Raw genomic sequence first — 19203 nt, forward strand, 5'->3', positions numbered from 1 at the left:
TCTTTAAAAATGTTCATTATTTTGGTTTGGATCAAGACCATTGCCAAAAATATCAAACACCAATGAAGAGCATTTTGGGTTCATTGAATGCAATTTTTAGGGTTATTTGCCCTTCTTTTAATTAAATTTTTGAGGCTTTAAAATTTCCTCGGTTCCAAGTTTCAGAAATTTAGACATGATGCAACACAAGATGCTAGCACTAGGCATTACCCAAACTAGGGATGTGACAGCACGGTGGTGTTGAGTACTTGAAGGGATATCTCCAAGGGATCGAGAAGTTTGCGATTTTCTAGAGGAAGAAGAATTGGTTTTGAAGGATCTACATCAACTGTTACATCTAGGCATCGCCATGTTCCACAAGCCTGCGGAAAGCCGGCCAACACTGTGTTCAATCAGAAAAATATAGCCAAATCAACTTCGTGTGTTTGCACGGCCAACAACTACCGCTCCATAACAAAATCCACTCATGGTGGGGAGATCAAACATTAGTTTGTACACGGAGACAATAAAAAAGGGCATTGATCCTGCGATGCTCAAGCGGACAAATCGATCAGGGTCTTCTCTGACCGAAAATTTCCGCAGTTTTGGATGGACTTCCAGACTTGTCAAGGAAAATACTACTAAATAAAAAGAGTTGGTATTTGTTTCAGACCAAGGTAGACTCGGACGGGTATAACAGCTCAATCAAGATGAATACTACTTTGACTCAAATATGGATCTAAAGAAAAGGCCAGGCGTCATTTGCTAGTGTGCTACGTGGAAATCAAATCCGAGTGGCTATGGTTCATCATGTGAGGCGTGCTAGTCATCCAAGTCCAAGGAGCACCTATGAAGTCATACAAGGAGTATGTATCTATGAATATATAAAAAGGAGAAAAAGAAGTGCCAGGTACAAAGGACAAAAGATCAAACCAGCACACTACTCTATGTTCATTGCACACCATTGGCATCTTGCGACGCAGCTGCCGGCGAGTCTTGCCGCCTCTGCATGGCCGCGTTGACCCGGCCACAGCCGTGTTTCTCTGGCCCGCCTTGCGGGCCTGCCGCCTCGTCCCTGAGTTGTTGTGGCTTGTGCCACCTTCAAGTCCTCGTCGTGCTGCCCTCGGCAGCTGCCGCGCCGCATCTCTGTCATGTTGCCCTTACTTGACTCCACTTCAAGCCGGCCCGCGACCTCGTCGCATATTGGATCGCCCCGGTCTTGCAGTCGCTTGTGCCGATATTCTAGAGCCGCCCCCGCGGCCTTACCGGTGGGCCAAGCAGCCCCGTCTTTGCGGTATCCTCCGTTTTACGCTTACTCCATTGCTGTGAGCCGCCCGACACCTCCGCGCCGCGCCAGGCTCTTGCGCCAGACGCCCTCCTCCATGCGGCTGTGCTGCCGTGCTATATTGATTTTCTCATGCTACTGTACAACCTCGATTGGTTGCCCTATTGACCTGCTGCTGGCCGTATCCACGGATTACGCTCGAGAAGTTGAAAGCAATGATGTCACAAAAATTGTGCAAATGTGGAATTGATGGGATGCCGCCAGTACTATTTTTCTGTGTTAAATTGATATAAATTTTTCGCCATATGGATCAAGGTTTGCAGTATTAACTACACCCATGAGGAGCTATCAATCATCTGCTACCAAAAGCAAACGAAGACCAAAGAAAATTGACTGACCACGGCAAGATCATGGTGCAATAGTGCTATTCCATCAGGGCAATTATTCAGTCCAAAAATGGTGTTATACCATGGATATGGAGCACATGACAACACTGACATTTGTTTGTGCCGTGCCGCTCAATGGAACCGGCCACAGACACACCGCGTTGAGCCTAAGCTGCACCTGCCGCGTTGAGTTGCCGGTTTGCCTGAACCGCCGGGGCTATATTGAGTCACCGGTCTGCCTGAGCCGCCTCTATCGCGTTGAACGGATTATCCGTTGTCCGAACAAATCAGGTGACATCGGTCCAGACTACTTTAAATAGTGCATACTAACCTTTTCTTTTAAAGAATAAGTACTTTGCTGGCAATATTGTTTATGCAGAGCCATTATTCATTACAAAAAGGTGTCGCATAAGGGGGCACGTCAATATCACTTTCGCACTAGTGCTTGTCCGTGCCATGATGCTCGACGGATACAAGTGCAAGTCTCCGCCCCGCTGTTCGGTTTATATCCGTCCACACCCGCGGCTGATCGCTTTGCCATGATGATCATCAACTCTGCGGTGGATAACTACTGGCCTGACATATCAGGTGAAATCTATCCAATATATTTTATATTACATATTGTTTTCTTTAAAAATAGCAATTATTCTAGCTTGCAACTTCTCTAATGCAGGGAAAGTAATCTACTGCACAAGGGACTATTATATTACTGAGCTCGTACTAATTTATGTCACGGTCAAATATGAAGAATCTCAAGACAACTCCTTAAGTCGCCTTGAGACTCGGGGGCTACGATCACATGACTCAGTAAATGATTGCCAATTTAAAGATAGATTCAAGAAATCCGGATCAGTGGAGGGAAGATAACCCGGTCCTGGAGGCTACTGCTATATTGATGAAAATATAAAAGCCATCAGAAAGTTTCCGGCTCAAAATGAAGAATGCTAGTTTAAAATCCGGTTCAAGAGAAATCTGTCTCTCACAAAGTTTTGAAGCCCTCAATATCCGGTTCAAATCCAGTTCAAGGGAAATCTGTCTCCCACAAAGCTTTGAAGCTCTCAATATCCAGTTTAAAACTCCGGTTGAAAAAGAAATTCATCTCTCGCAAGCTCGAGTTCTCAGGAAAATTAAAGGGACCAAAGAGAGTCTTTTGCAAGGTACAACTCAAACATAGGTACAGTGTTTCAAAAGACCATTAGGGGCTTCTTGATCGTATTCGAATCATATCTTAACCCCTTTTTTGGGTCCGACTTTGATCGTATTCGAATCAGAGTCGTTAAAAAACTCTCAAGATCATTCAGGGGCTTCCTGTTCAAACATAGGTCGTATTCGAACAAAGAGAACATAGCTATCGGTACCCTCTTGATCGGCGTTATGCTAAACCCACTAGGGGGCTTCTTGATTGTATTCGAATCATAGCTTAACCCCTTTTTGGGTCCGACTTTGATCGTATTCAAATCGGAGTCTTTAAAAAACTCTCAAGGTCATTTTGGGGCTTCGTGTTCAAACATACGTCGTATTCGAACCAAAGAGAACATAGATGTCGGTACCCTCTTGATCGGCGCAACACCAAAACCACTAGGGGACTTCATGATCGTATTCGAATCCAAGCTTAACCCCTTTTGGTCTGGTTTACTGATCGTATTCGAATCAGAAGCCTCATTTTTTCTCTGTTCGGCTTAAGTTTTTTGAAAACAATCGTTGGTTTTGTCTTGAGACCTTTTTGTTCATATCTGAAGCATATATGTGGTTTCGATTAACCCGACTTGACATTGGATGATAAGTCGCCATATATGACAATCATAAACATTTGGAATTTTTGGCTTCTAAAGATTGGGTTATCACCCTTACTGCACAGGTTTCCTAAACCGGCAGTACGATTCAATATCACAGGAACCGATTTTCCAAACCGGATTATATTATTCAAATCTTTAATAGCCAACATGGCTGGATTTATATTATGGTTATCAATAGCCAATATTATGATGGAGGTCTTCAAAGTCGCTTCAGCGCAATGGTTATTATTTTATTAAGGACATGATTTATTTTTACAATGGAGGGAATAGTCCCGAGTCGCTGTAGGCTTACGACCCAGCACTTGGGGGATACATTGTTCAAATTGAGATTACATCAAATATCCAAGTCCCATGTCACTGCCAGCATGCACCATGGCACTTGGGGGCTAATGTAAAGTCATTTTTTGATCAACTTATTGAAGACCCGACTCATCCCATTGTGATGAGCCGGCCCTTGGGGGCTACCAATTGCTCCTGTCAAAAATTCAAGGTACACAAGCCTCAGTCCATTATATTGAAAGATCCACTACTCAGTTGGTAGAGTACAAAGCTCTTAACCTTATGGACGTGGGTTCAAGCCCCATGGTGGAGATTACATCATACGATATTATTTTCAATGAAGTATATATAAAGTCCCAGCTCAGTATTATCTCACTAAGCCGGCCCTTGGGGGCTACACGTTGATGTTCAAATTTACATGATTATATTTACAAAGTCCCTGCCCATTATTGCATAATGACCCGGCCCTTGGGGGCTACACTGGTTGAAATTTTTACGAGCATAAGGAAATTACAAGTCCCAGGTTGCTGCAAACATGACAACCAGGCACTTGGGGGCTACAGGTGATATGCATATAAGGGAGGAATAACCTCAAATTCTCAGTTTTGAGAAAATCAGGTATTATATTATTATCGGAGAAATTTGCAAAGTTTATGAGACACAGCGTCATCATAAGATTAACCCGGCATCAACAACAATTACATGACCCATCATCATTTGTTTATAACCCAACAATTTTGGCAATCATAAATCGGCAAGATCTACATCTTTAAGCCGGCTGAATATCAGTTGAATATTTCAAGACCAATATTTTTGTCAAATCAGAGCATTGAAGGCCGACTCAAATGAATTATTTCTTATAATATTTATTTACAAGAGCCAATGTCAGCAAATGGATTATGAAGTTGTCCTATTGAACCGGATTTTCCAAGAGAAAATGTCAAGGACTTAAGGATGATCAGGTGCCGGCTTACAAGAATATTTAACCCGGAGCACAACCTATCAAATTTGTTCTTGTGATTATATTGCAGATCAGTTTAGCATGGATAAATCCAAATTAAACTGGGGGCTAATGTCGGGGATATACCCCGTGGTGTAACCCGCCGAATGTATGACCCACCCGGAGCTTGGCGACTCAAGAGTGACCCGCCTGATCTTGGTGACTTATTAGTAACTCAGCGAGCGGGCCCGACGGAAGACAAGGCGCAAGGCCCAGTAGGCCGGTTCATATATGGTGGGCCGGCTTAAGAGGAAAGCATAAGGAATATTCCCTTACAAAGGAAGCAAGACTAGGACACCACTTGTAATAGAGTAATCCTAATCCTACTAGGACTAGTCATGTAACCCGCCCCTTCAACATATATAAGGAGGGGCAGGGCACCCCAAGAGGAGAAAATAATCTCTAGGGCCAGACACAACTAAGGAGGAGATCTGGTTTATGCGGCGACTCCCTCATGAGCATAATGAGACCTAGCCACAAATAGCATGTAGGGCTATTTCGGATGATGTTTCCCGGGGAACGAAACTGTCTAAATCCTTGTCTTGTGTGATGATCCTCCTTGCGTCTCTCATCCCGATCAACCCCTCTCAAGCTACCACATAGATGTGTTGGCCTCACGACTAAGTCCTCACACTAGGACATCTGCCGTGACAATTCCACGACATTATCAGTAATAAAGATAGGTGAAGTAGCAAAAGCAGTGTCATATTTCATTCTAGCGTTCAAAGACCTTTCTTTAAGCTTAGCTAATAATTTCTTAAGATCAGATCTATCATTGGAAGCTAAGAAGTCTCTAGCCGTTTCTTCATCCATAACATAACCCTCAGGCAAAACAGGCAATTCATATCTAGGGGGAGAATCTTCATCATCACTTTCATCAATATTTTCAGTTTCAATAATTTCATTCTCTCTAACCCTAGAAAGTTGTTCATAAAGAAATTCACCTAGTGGCACAGTAGTATCAAGCATAGAAGTAGTTTCATCATAAGCAGCATGCATAGCAGAAGTGGCATCATCAATAACATGCGACATATCAGAATGAATAGCAAGAGTAGGTGTCGCAAGTTTACTCAAAACGGAAGGTGAATCAAGTGCAGAGCTAGATGGCAGTTCCTTACATCCCCTCGTAGTTGAGTGAAAAATCTTGGTTCTTTGATCTTTCAAGTTCTTCATAGTGATAAGCAGATGTAAATCCCAAGTGACTCAAAGAATAGAGCTACGCTCCCCGGCAACGGCGCCAGAAAATAGTCTTGATAACCCACAAGTATAGGGGATCGCAACCGTTTTTGAGGGTAGAGTATTCAACCCAAATTTATTGATTCGACACAAGGGGAGCCAAAAAATATTCTCAAGTATTAGCAGCTGAGTTGTCAATTCAACCACACCTGGAAACTTAATATCTGCAACAAAGTGTTTAGTAGCAAAGTAATATGATAGTAGTGGTAACGGTAGCAAAAGTAATATTTTTGGTTTTATAGTGATTGTAATAGTAGCAACGGAAAAGTAAATAAGCGAAGAACAATACGTGAAAAGCTTGTAGGAAATGGATCAATGATGGATAATTATGTCGGATGCGATCAGTCATGCAATAGTTATAACATAGGGTGACACAGAACTAGCTCCAGTTCATCAATGTAATGTAGGCATGTATTCCGAATATAGTCATACGTGCTTATGGAAAAGAACATGCATGACATCTTTTGTCCTACCCTCCCGTGGCAGCGGGGTCCTATTGCAAAATAAGGGATATTAAGGCCTCCTTTTAGTAGAGTACCGGACCAAAGCATTAACACATAGTGGATACATGAACTCCTCAAACTACGGTCATCACTGGTAAGTATCCCGATTATTGTCACTCCGGGGTTAACGGATCATAACACATAATAGGTGACTATAGACTTGCAAGATAGGATCAAGAACTCACGTATATTCATGAAAACGTAATAGGTTCAGATCTGAAATCATGGCACTCGGGCCCTAGTGACACGCATTAAGCATAGCAAAGTCATAGCAACATCAATCTCAGAACATAGTGAATACTAGGGATCAAACCCTAACAAAACTAACTCGATTACATGATAAATCTCATCCAACCATCACCGTCTAGCAAGCCTATGATGGAATTACTCACGCACGACGATGAGCATCATGAAATTGGTGATGGAGGAAGGTTGATAATGACGATGGCGACGGATTCCCCTCTCCGGAGCCCTGAACGGACTCCAGATCAGCCCTCCCGAGAGAGTTTAAAGGTTGGCGGCGGCTCCGTATCATAAAACGTGATGAATCCTTCTCTTCTTTTTCTCCCTGAACACGAATATATGGAGTTGGAGTTGAGGTCGGTGGAGCACTAGGGGGCCCATGAGGCAGGGGGCACGCCCAGGGGGGTAGGCGCGCCCCCACCCTCATCGACAGGATGCGAGTCCCCTGGCCTTGATTCTTTCGTTAGTATTTTTATATATTCCAAAAATAATCTCCGTTGATTTTCAGGTCATTCCAAGAAATTTTATTTCTGCACAAAAATAACACCATGGCAGTTCTGCTGAAAAACAACGTCAGTCCGGGTTAGTTCCATTCGAATCATGCAAGTTAGAGTCCCAAAACAAGGGCAAAAGTGTTCGGAAAAGTATATATACGACAGAGACGTATCAGTGCCCATAAATGTAAACCGCCATAGGTGTATAACTTGTATTGTAAGATAGGGAAGAGTAGATACCAAGCCAGACACGTTTATGAGCCGGCCGGGATTCTATGAACCGTCAGGCGTCAACCTTCTATATAAAGGGATGACTCGGCAGCGATTTAGGGACGAGAAAGAACAGATCAAGAGCCAGGTTAAGTGTATTCGCTCCCTGGTCATCGAAAACCTAGCAATACCACCTCAAACTGGATTAGGCCTTTACCTTCACCACAAGGGGCCGAACCAGTATAACTCCCCGTGTCCTTTGTCCTGATTTACCCCTTTAAGCTAACCTAGTCGCAATGGCTCCATGACTAAGTCCTCACACTGGGAAATCTGCCGTGACAAGTCCACGACACTTAGCAATGAAGTTTAGCTTAAAAAATAATGTACGCAAAAGGTGCACTGAGGATAAATAGTAAAAATCTTACCATCTTGCCTAAATAGATGTGACCGTAGTTCAATACGAACACTATTGGTCGCACCTTTTGAGTACTAAGATTTTCATGTTCAGGAAAATAATTTCTCTTGACAGCATCAAGATCCTGAAGCCATGAAACATAATGAATTATCTCCTCGCAGTTTAGTTCAGCCCCGGGGCAGTGGACGGTCATGTCTACCAAGCGTCGGATGGAAATAAGTTTTCCATAGAAATAAGTTGTCAACTATTTTTGAATAAACAATATCAAATACATAAATATGGTTGGGAAACTCACATAATGGTAGAACTGGAGGCATCTGCACATCAACCCAAATGTGTCTATTACCTTCAATATCATCTTCCGAACGGATATCAAAGGTGATAACCATATGAGGCTGAAATGCATAAGCCTTGCATAGTGCTTGCCAAGTTTTGCATTCAAAATAGGTGTAGGTATCTGCATTGTATAATTTGACGTCAAAGGTATAACTATACACGGTCTTCAAGTAAACTCTCTTTACCTCTATAGCTTTGTTAGGACTGAAATCTATCTTATCCAAGACAAAAATTCTTGCATGGCAGGCGATACGCTGGTAGAATACTAAAAAAATTAAAATTATAAGTTGAAGCAAATGAAGCATAAGTCATGCTTAATTATGAAAAAAGACTTGTCGTTGTGACTTACTGTATCCACTTCGAAGGTCTCATCCAGCTTGATGCTGAAGCGCCTATCTTCAACTAGGAAATTTCTGCCGCACAGGCCGTGCTCGTCTTCGCAGTATTCGCATATACCGAAATTGTTTTCTTCATCAGACCACATTTCCTATGTTCATAGTTGAAACATTAATTGATAAACACTTATTAGTTCTATTAGTTCAACTAGTTCTATTAATTCAACTAATTCAACTAAGCACTTACTAAAAATAAACTAGTTCTCTTAATTATCTTACTAAAAATAAAGTAGCTAGTTCTATATAGTAAATTTTAATTACATGACCAAATCTCATATACCTAAATTTAATATATCTAATTCATCCAACATTAATATATCTAATTCATCAATAACTAAAAGTATAAAAAATTAACTCATCTAACATTAATATGTAGCTAATTCATCTAATTCATCTAACATCTGACATTAATATCTAACATATATTTCTATCTAATTCATCTAATTAACATTTGACATTGATATCTAACATTTCTATAAACTAATAGTATAAAAACTAAAAAACAGAAATAATCGTTAAGTAAAATATGTCTCTTTGTGTGTGTGTGTATTGTGTGTGTCTGTATGTGAGGCCGGCGCCGGCCATGGCGCGGTAGGGGGGCGGGGCGGTCTCAATCTTACAGCAGGGCGACGCGGCCGGCGATGCGAGGCGACGGGGACGGGCCGGGGGCGACGAGGGCGCGCGGGGACGGGCGGCGCGCGCGATTGACGTATGACGGGGACGGGCGCGCATGGCGACGAGGGCGGGGACGGGCACGCACGACGGGGACAGGGACGATGACGGCGACGGGGGGCGACGACGGGGACGGGCGCGAAGAAGAAGAAGAAACTACCTAAAATTTTCGTAAGTGTTGTTTATATAGGAGCGGCCTTTAGTATCGGTTGGAGCCACCAACCGGTACTAAAGGTCAAATTTGGCTAGGCCAAGCGGCGGGAAACAACCCCCTTTAGTACCGGTTCGCGGTTCCAACCGGTACTAAAGACCCCCCCTTTAGTACCGGTTGGAGCCACGAACAGGTACTAAAGGGGGTGCATTCCCATCCCAAAGTGAACAAAGTTTAGTCCCACCTCGCCGACCGAAGGGCAGCCGCACTAGTTTATAAACCCAGCCGCGGCTGCTCCTTCGAGCTCCTCTCTAAAGCAGGCTTTTGGGCCTAACTTTGTTGTGCTGCCCTGTGAGCCTGCTGGGCCTCATGGGCCTGCATATCCACGCCCAAGGCCAAGTAGGCCCACTGGGCAGTGCAAAAATATTTTTTATATAGTTTTTTCTTTTCTGCTTTATTTATTTTCTTCTATTTATTTCAGAGTAGTTTTTTTGCTGTATTTAGAGTTTCTTTGTGAATATTTTTGCTTTAGGTACAAAAAATTACAAACTTTCTGTTAGTGCTAGTAGTTTTCAAATTTGAATAGTTTAAATTTGAATTATTTGAAATTAGTGTGAATCACTAGTTTGTGGATAACTTAACTTTAAAAATAGCTCAAAGCAAATCAGTAAATGCATGAAAAATAGCAAATGAAGGCAGAAAGGGTCAAAAGTTGATAATGTCGCTTTGAATGTTGCATACAAAACGCAAAAAACTCTAAAGTTGTAATAAGTTTTAAAAAATGAAGTGCCTTTGTAACAGATGAGTTTTCGTCCGAAACCTTGATTCTTCGAAAGAGATTGTCCAGTTTGTACACGAAGTGCATCCAGTTTTTGCCATAACTGTCTCTACTTTTTGCACATGCTATGTGGGTGAAATAATGATACCATGCTAAGTTTCAACCTTTTCAGAGTTCATTTGTAGTGCTTTTCAATTTTAGGGTCATTTAGCTCAAATCAAATTAGTAAATGCATGAAAAATAGCAAATGAAGGTAGAAAAGATTGAAAGCTGATAACGTGGCTTTGAATTGTGCAGACTGAATGCAAAAAAGTCTGGATTTGTAATAAGTTAAAAAATGAAGTGCCTTTGTAACTTATGAGTTTTCGTCCGAAACCCTGATACTTCAAAAGAGATTGTCCGATTTGTACACAAAGTTCATCCAGTTTTTGCCGTAACCCGCTCTACTTTTTTGCACATGCTATGTGGGTGAAATGATGATACCGTGCCAAGTTACAACTTTTTCAGAGTTCATTTGTGGTGCTTTTCAATTTCAGGGTCATTTAGCTCAAAACAAATCAGTAAATGCACGAAAAATAGCAAATGAAGGCAGAAAGGGTTGAAAGTTGATGACGTGGCTCTGAATGGTGCATATTGAACGCAAAAAAGTATGGAGTTGTAATAAGTTTTAAAAAATGAAGTGCCTTTGTAACAGATGAGTTTTCGTCCAAAACCCTGATACTTCAAAAGAGATTGTCTAGTTTGTATAGAAGTGCATCCCGTTTTTGCCATAACCCTCTCTACTTTTTTGCACATGTTGTGTGGGTGAAATGATGAAACTATGGCAAGTTTCAACCTTTTTCAGAGTTCATTTGTAGTGCTTTTCAATTTCAGGGTCATTTAGCTCAAAACAAATCAGTAGATGCATGAAAAATAGCAAATGAAGGTAGAAAGGGTTTAAAGTTGATGACGTGGCTTTGAATGGTGCATATTGAATTGAAAAAAAAGTCTGGAATTGTAATAAGTTTTAAAAAATGAAGTTACTTTGTTAGAGATGAGTTTTCGCCCGAAACCCTGATACTTCGAAAGACATTGTCCAGTTTCTACACGAAGTACATCCAGTTTTTGCCGTAACCCTCTCTACTTTTTTGCACATGCTATGTGGGTGAAATGATGATACCATGACAAGTTTCAACCTATTCAGATTTCATTTGTAGTGTTTTTCAATTTCAGGGTCATTTAGCTCAAAACAAATCAGTAAATGCATGAAAAATAGAAAATGAAGGCTGAAAGGGTTGAAAGTTGATGACGTGGCTTTGAATGGTGCATACTGAACGCAAAAAGTCTGGAGTTTTAAAAACATGTAAAAATATACATAAAAATACATTGATCATCAATGATCTTTTTGTGTAGAATCTGGGTTGTCAATAGGGAATCTTCCCCGGTTTAAGAACCGGCCACGATTCCTATTGCGGCCACAGATCCTACACATAGACTTCAATAAAGATCAAGTCGTTGTGATAGTTTGAGCAGTAACATATTTAAGATGGTAAAAACCCTGTTAAGGGGAGCGAGGTGGGACTAAAAAACCGCTGCATGGCAAAACTTTAGTATAGGTTTGTGGCATGAACCGGTACTAAAGGGGCTGGTGGGGCCACAGCTTGCCACAGACTCTTTAGTACCGGTTCGTGGCACGAACCGGTACTAAAGGTTCTCCACGAACCAGCACTAATGAGCGCCGCCCGCATAGCCGTTTGAACCATCACTAATGGTAACATTAGTGCCGGTTCAGCTACAAACCGGGACTAATGTGCTTCACATTAGGCCCTTTTTCTACTACTATTATCACTGCTCTACGCTTCTGAATAAATGTCTATAGGAGATCTTTCCATTAATTGTACTTGCTTTTGTCTAAAGTTCTTTCTTTTGCAATTTGGAATTTATAGTAAGTTTGAATATTACAGAACGGTTGGCATCTAATTTTCCTTCATGTTATTTTACCCATAAGATTTGTATCTCCTTTGTAATGAATACATGGTGGATAGACTTCTTTTGTGAATTAAGCATCATTGAGAGATCATAATGACTATAGCTTGCATTGCATGTACGGTGGTGTACCCCTTGAGTTAGAGAATATTTTAGAATTCATTGAGTTGCAGCTTGTCACAGCCCTAGCTTTAGCCTTGTTGTGGTCTAGTCTTGGTTGTTGCATCATGTTTAAATTTTCTTAAACCTGAAATGGGGATGTCCAAACCCTAGCACCAAATGAAATGCAAATAGGATCAAAATAAAAATATTTTCAATGAATCCAAAATGCCCTTCAAAAAAGTTCATTATTTATGGAAAGAGGTTAAAACCTTTACCATAGGTCATGCACATTTTTCCGAGGCATTTATGGTCTTTGAATTAAATAATATTGTATTTGAAGTGGAGCTATAAATCCCTATAAAATATTTGGTAGCTCCAAATATTCTGAAACTTGGTGAGGGCCTCTGAATTAAATCAGATAGTGGTCACAAAAGTTTTCAGGATCTTATAAAGTGATTTAGTATTTTTACTAAATCAGAAACAAAATTATAGAAATAGAAAAGAAAACAAAATAGGAAAAGAGAGGGACTTACCTGGCTTACCTATCGCGGCGCAGCTGGCCAGCCCACCTGGCGGCCCAGCCACTGACCTCCTCCTGTCATCTTCCTCCTTGCGAGAAGGACGGGCGCGTGCCCGACGCGCACACACCGCCGCCCGGCCACCTCCTGCTTGCCGCTTTCCCCCTCGACGCTCTGGAGATGCCACGCGACCCCTTGGAGCCGTATGGATCCCCCACACCTCCTCTCCCCTTCTCTGTCTCGCTCTCTCTCCTACAGCCGAATGCCACGGTCGTCGCCGATCGCTGCCACCACGGCCACCGGCCTACCCTAGCCCCATGGACGTGTCCCCGAGCTCTGCTTTCGTTCTCTTCGTCCTCCACACTGAGCCACGCATCTTGGGAGGCCCTGGAACGCCGCCATCGCCGTCGTCATCAACCTCTGCCCCGACGATCGCCGCCGTCAAATTCGTCGTCGTCCGGCCTTCCCCGAGCCCACTGAGCTTATCTACGTGACCGCTGTGAGCTCCCACTCCGAACCCCTCTCTTCCCCACCTAGTTTGCACCATGTAGCCTCGTTCTCACCGGAGCCGATAGCTCCTCGCCACCGGCGATGTTGCCGCCGTCGTTTTAGCAACTGAGGCTCGCGCCCGGTTGTGTCATCGCGCTTAGAACGCTTCCAGAAGCCCGGAACACCCAGCCTCTCGTCCTGCTGTGCCTTGTAGTGTCGCTCCCGTCGTCTCCCGAACTCCGGCCGCCGCCATGGCCGACGAGCTCGATGCTCCTGCGCTCTCCCGCTCGCCCCAGCACCACCAACATGCTCACTGCGTCCCCGGGAAGTGAACGCGCCGCGCCGTTTGCTCTAGCTCGCGCTGAAACCCCGCACCCGCTCGAGCCCGAGCTCGGCCGCCGCTAAACCTCATCGCCGGCATCGTCTCCGGCCACCCCGTAGCCTTCTGCATGATCCCCTGGCTTGCTGACACATGGGCCCCACTGCCTAACTAACCAGCTAACGAAAATAAGTTTAAGTTTAATATTAACACAGTGGCCCCACGCGTCGGCGTTGACCTCGCTGACGTGGCTGTTGACCGAACCCACCTCTCTGTGACACTAAGTGTCTTAGGATCACTGACCAGTGGGTCCCACTGGTCAGGTTTGACCTGGACCATGCCCGTTGACCTGCTGACGTCATGATGATGTCAGGCTGACGCAGTAATCCTTTTCTGGAATTTAAATAAATCTTAAATGATCTGTTAATTTAGAAAATGTCCAAAACTTCTAAAATCATAGAAATTCAACCGTAGCTCAGAATGAAATAATTTATATATGAAAAATGATCATAAAAATATGAAGAATCTGTTTATGGTACTTTCATGCATGTTTGAACAAGTGAACCTCACTGAATAGGATAAATCATGATTAGGGCAATTTATGAACTAGCATTTGGAGTTGGAGTTTAACCCTGTTTGAATTCCACTTCAATTAACTTGGCTTACTGCTGCATTAGGTCAATTCAGTTCCTTAACATGACATGTCATTCATTTGATTGTGCATTGCAGTCAATGTTGTTTCTTTTGTGTTTTCCGGTGGTTGTTCCCCCTTAGTAGATGATGTTTCCGACGACATGATCAATGACATCGATGAAGAACTATGTTATCTTCAGAAGTGCCAAGCAAGCAAAACCCCCTTGTTCATTCCGATACAATCCCACTCTCTCGCTCCTGCTCTCTTTTACTGCATTAGGACAACAACGATTCAGCGGTTACATGCTGCGGTAGTTGAACCCCTTTCCTTTGCATGACCTATCATTGCCACAGTACATAGATGAAACCCACTAGCATGAGTAGGAGTTGTTTGAGCCCTGATGTGCCTACTCATTCATGCTTGTTGTCATGCCTGCTACTGCTTAGAGTTGAGTCAGGTCTGATTCATCGGGAATGAATTGGAACGTGGCGAACATGTCCTACCGTTGAGAGCTAAGTGTGTGAACACGATTTGGTAAAGGTAGCGGTGAGAGGCCATGTAGGAGTACATGGTGGGTTGTCTCATTGCAGCCTTTCTCGGGAACTGAGTTCTGTGTTTGTGATCCATGATCAGTTACTACCACACATTGGGTTCCGGTAACTCGGCCCCTCTCTGCTTATTAATCAACTCGATCTCTGTCCAGGAGTTGCAACTAGTTTATGGTGTTTGTAGGTAGTGTTAGTAGTCTACCAAGTGGCACCCGGTTCAAGTGGGCTTGGGAAACACAAGGCACAGTGGCACGGTGTACCAAGTGGCACCCGGATGGTGGGCTTGGGAACCCTGCACACATAGTTTGGGGCCGTGAGAGACACCCCGGCCGGATCTCCTTGCGGATGGAACTCGAATAGGCGATAAACCTGGACTAGAGACTTATTGGTTAGTCAGTTCGTGGCCGACTCCCTCGCCAGGATTCCGCTTGAAGGTTGAAGAGATACACGATGTGTACATGGTGGTAAGTGGCGAGAGCGTGTGTGAAGAAGTACACCCCTGCAGGGTTATCATTATCTATCCGAATAGCCGGATTCCTCGGATATGGAAACTTGGACCCCTTGCATAGTTCATAGACAAGTGAAAGTGCATACTCTAAAATGCGCAATATAAGCATGAGTGCTATGGATGGCCTTCTCGCAGGGAGACGGGAGCGGATCCATAGTGGTGTATTGGTATGGTGAATATGTGGACTCGTGTGCGCCACCTCAAAAGAGTTACTTGCAGTCGTAGTTAAACTCCACCACCCCTTTCTTGATACTGATGCATATGTAGCTAGTTCTGATCTAAGTCTTGCTGGGTACATTTGTACTCAAGTTTGCTTAATTTATGTTTTTGCAGAGAGACTTCAGTCTCGCTAGTAGTTCCACGTGGGCTTCGAAGTTTAGCTCGTTACCTCAGCTATGAACTTGTGCCCTCAGCAGGATCTGGTAGATAGTCAGGCTTCTCAGCCTTTTTCATTTGTAGAAGTCTGTACTCAGACATATTAAGCTTCCGCATGTGCTTTGAGTTGTATGCTCTAAATGTTAGGTCATGAGACCCATGTTCGTTTTATCTGGCTCTTCGGAGCCGAATTAATAAATACTTTGAGCCGTAGAGTTTTGTTGTGATGCCATGTTGTATTTACACATATCGAGCATATTGTGTGTATGATTGAAATGCTTGGTTTGTGTGGGATCCGACAACCTAGTTGTTTATCCTTGGTGGCCTCTCTTATTGGGAAATGTAGTCTTGTGCTTCCATGAGCCATAGTAGTCCGCTACAGCCCGGTTCACCGGAGTCCTACTAGCCCAGCACTACTGCTCCGGAACACTTGACTGGCCGGCATGTGATTCACTTAGTTCCTGTGTCTGTCCCTTCAGGGAAATGTCACGCGGTAACATCCGGAGTCCTGCTAGCCTGCTACAACCCGGGTTCCCGGAGTCCTGTTAGCCCAATTGCTACAGCCCGGATTCACACGCTGCTGACGGACATGCTCGATGTTGATTCATGTATGCCTGTCCCCGTAAGTTAGTGCCACTTTGGGTTCACGACTAGTCATGTCGGCCCGGGTTCTCTGTCATATGGATGCTAGCGACACTATCATATACGTTAGCCAAAAGGCGCAAACAGTCCCGGGCCATGGTAAGGCGACACCCGTGGGGATACCGTGCGTGACGCCGCAAAGTGATATGAGGTTTTACCGGCTAGATCGGTGTGACTTAGAATCGGGGTCCTGAGAGCTTTGGTATCAGAGCCTGACTTCCTGTAGGATTACCAAGCCAAGCTGGTCGAAGTCGTGTCTAGAAATGCTTTAGTTACATAAGGGAATTGATTGTGGATGGGAACATAAGGCTCTTTTTACTCCTTTCCCTTATGCCCTTCTGCTCTCAGTCAACCTCTTCTTTTCTACAGGGGTTAAGAACTAGGCTTCTCTTCTATCTATCAGGATGATGTGTTACTAAACCGTAGTTGCCTAGGATTGTTGACTTCAAGCCTCAGTCCAGTTCCTACTACTTCCATATGTTCATAGCTGGCCTCAGAACCTTGATATTGTGATGTTGAGTGGTTATGCCACCATTTTCGTAGGATGTCTCAAATCATTTTGAGCATTTACAGCCGTTATGCTGTCCGAGTCATCCCAGGTTTCTAAATAGTCTGATGCATCTGCAAATTCCTTCTTCCCGTTCCTGATGTCCTTTTGGGCCAAATTAAGCACACTAATCGGTGAGTTGAGGTACTCTATTGCCTCGACATATATGTTGGAGTTGTTATTATGACACTACGGTATCTTAGAGTTAGTAATCTAGCCATGTTTGGTGATCCCAGTGTGATGATTCTGGCCACCATTCTCGAAAGCATCTCGTGATGTTATTTAGTTAGTAGGTATTCTACTCCTGGGTTTCGAACCCGAGAATCACCCTACTTCATGTTGTTAGTATTTGCTAGTTCCCTTAAGATATTAGTAACCTTGTGATAGTCCTCGAGGTCTGTGGTATATCGTTCTTCCAATACCATGAGCCAATATGGCAGAAGTTATTTGAACCAAAAGATCACAATCAGAGTACTCTTGAGGAGTTCTCCATTCATAATTGTGACTCTGCCAGTCCTACCTCTCTACATGTGTTATCCGGAAGAAACATGTTGAACTTGGTTCGACATACTAATCTGTGCATCCACAACTCAGAAAGTTATATGTTCCTTGAGTTGACCCTCCTCAGCTGTATTCCGACCCTAGTCTATCAATTGATAGTCAGGAATAGTTGTGCATTCGTGTACATCGATGCCTATTATTCTTGTGGTCCGTCAAGCCATTCTATCCCGGAATGACTAGGAGAAACAAACTCCAGTACCTCGTCCATTTCTAGGATTGGGTCCAAGTAGTTGTATCCCGCAGATCAAAAAGCGAATCCAGCTTTTGTTCTGTTCTACCTCGAAGTATCACCCTCTTTCATAACAAGAGTATTGTGAGAATTGCACACACCCTCAAATGAATTCTTGATGCAGTGATACTTCTTGCCATCATTGTTCATTCCTCGGTTGCCATGTTATTGTAACTGGAATGCCGACAAGTGAATTGTGATGTGTGAAATCAATACTCCGAGCAACTCGTTGCTTGGTAGTAAATGGACAATAATCTCATTCTTAGCGTGTTGGTATTGAATTATCATTCTAAGATTGATCGTGCTACCTAGTCCTTATTTCTGGTGCACTCTTCGATGAATGAGGTAGGATTATTCAATCCCTTGCTTATTTGATCATATTGTCTTTCTCTGAAGAGCAAGATTGTTCTTGAGCTTAGTAACATATCGGTGGTTCGTGATGTTCCGAATATCTTCTCGGAAGTATTACCAGGTTGTCACATGACCGCTATGTTGAGTTCGTGATCATGTTGGTTCTCCTCCAAATCACCCATTCTCCAAGAATCTGTGTTGGATACCCCTGAGCTAGTTGGTTAATCCAAACAACAACTCGGAGAGTTGGCAGATAAAAGCTTGTCTGACTTAGTTCATGTTAAGGGATATCTTTTTGTGTGTGTGTGTGTGTTGAAGAAACATGATATCTCCATTGATTGGTCCTCGTGATCAGTTGTTGGATCTATTGCCTTGTCAAAACTTTGAATTGGGTACGGGCTATCGTCATGTCAAATCAGAACCAACGATGTTTGTAATGTTGTCTTACTCATGGTTGTTTCCTCGAGCATACACCATTATATCCTTTGGGTCTGACCAATGCTATCATCTTGTTCACTTAATTGTGGAATTCCATCTATATGGAAGCCTGGATGGATTGTTGTTGAGCCCATTGACAATATTTTTGTCCTGTCCATGATTCATATTAAACATCTAAGTTATTGTTGGAAACTTTTGAAAGCATTTTCTTCATGCTAGCTCATGAAGTATATGTTATGGTGAAAGAAGTGACTTCCCCTAATTCATGTGCATTCAATGCAAGTTGCCGCCGTGAGTTCGAGAAAGATTGTTTTGTTTCCTCTAGTACCATCCCAAGTCAGTTATGCATGGGCGAATGTATTCTATGGTTTGGTAGATTAATTACCTCCACTCCATATGTATTCCCTAGCACACCAAGCCACTGGTTGACTTGTTCAAGGAAAAGAAGTCTATGCTTGGGATCTAATCCATGGACTTGTGTAAAGACTTCGAAATCCTTGATGATGGTTCTCGACCAGAACTCGATAGTGTTTTATTATAAGAATATTATGTGTTCATTCTTGTCTTGGACAACATGCTCACATGTATGTAGCAAAACCAGCTCATGTTTCGGAGCTTGCTATTGTAGTTCATATCTCGAGAATCTCGCAACGTCATCTCGTCGGTTTGTGTTGCAAACTTTCTTTTCCAGACACATTGTCCGAATTATCCTGTTACCAATCAGATCTGAATCTCGGGCAGATGTGATGGTTGGAATTTTTCCTAAGAGCTATAATATTGGCCTCTTTGTAACCAGTAGAGTGGATGTCATGGCCAACA

Source organism: Triticum urartu, chromosome 2 (genome assembly GCF_003073215.2).
Source record: "Triticum urartu cultivar G1812 chromosome 2, Tu2.1, whole genome shotgun sequence".
Lineage (NCBI taxonomy): Eukaryota > Viridiplantae > Streptophyta > Magnoliopsida > Poales > Poaceae > Triticum > Triticum urartu.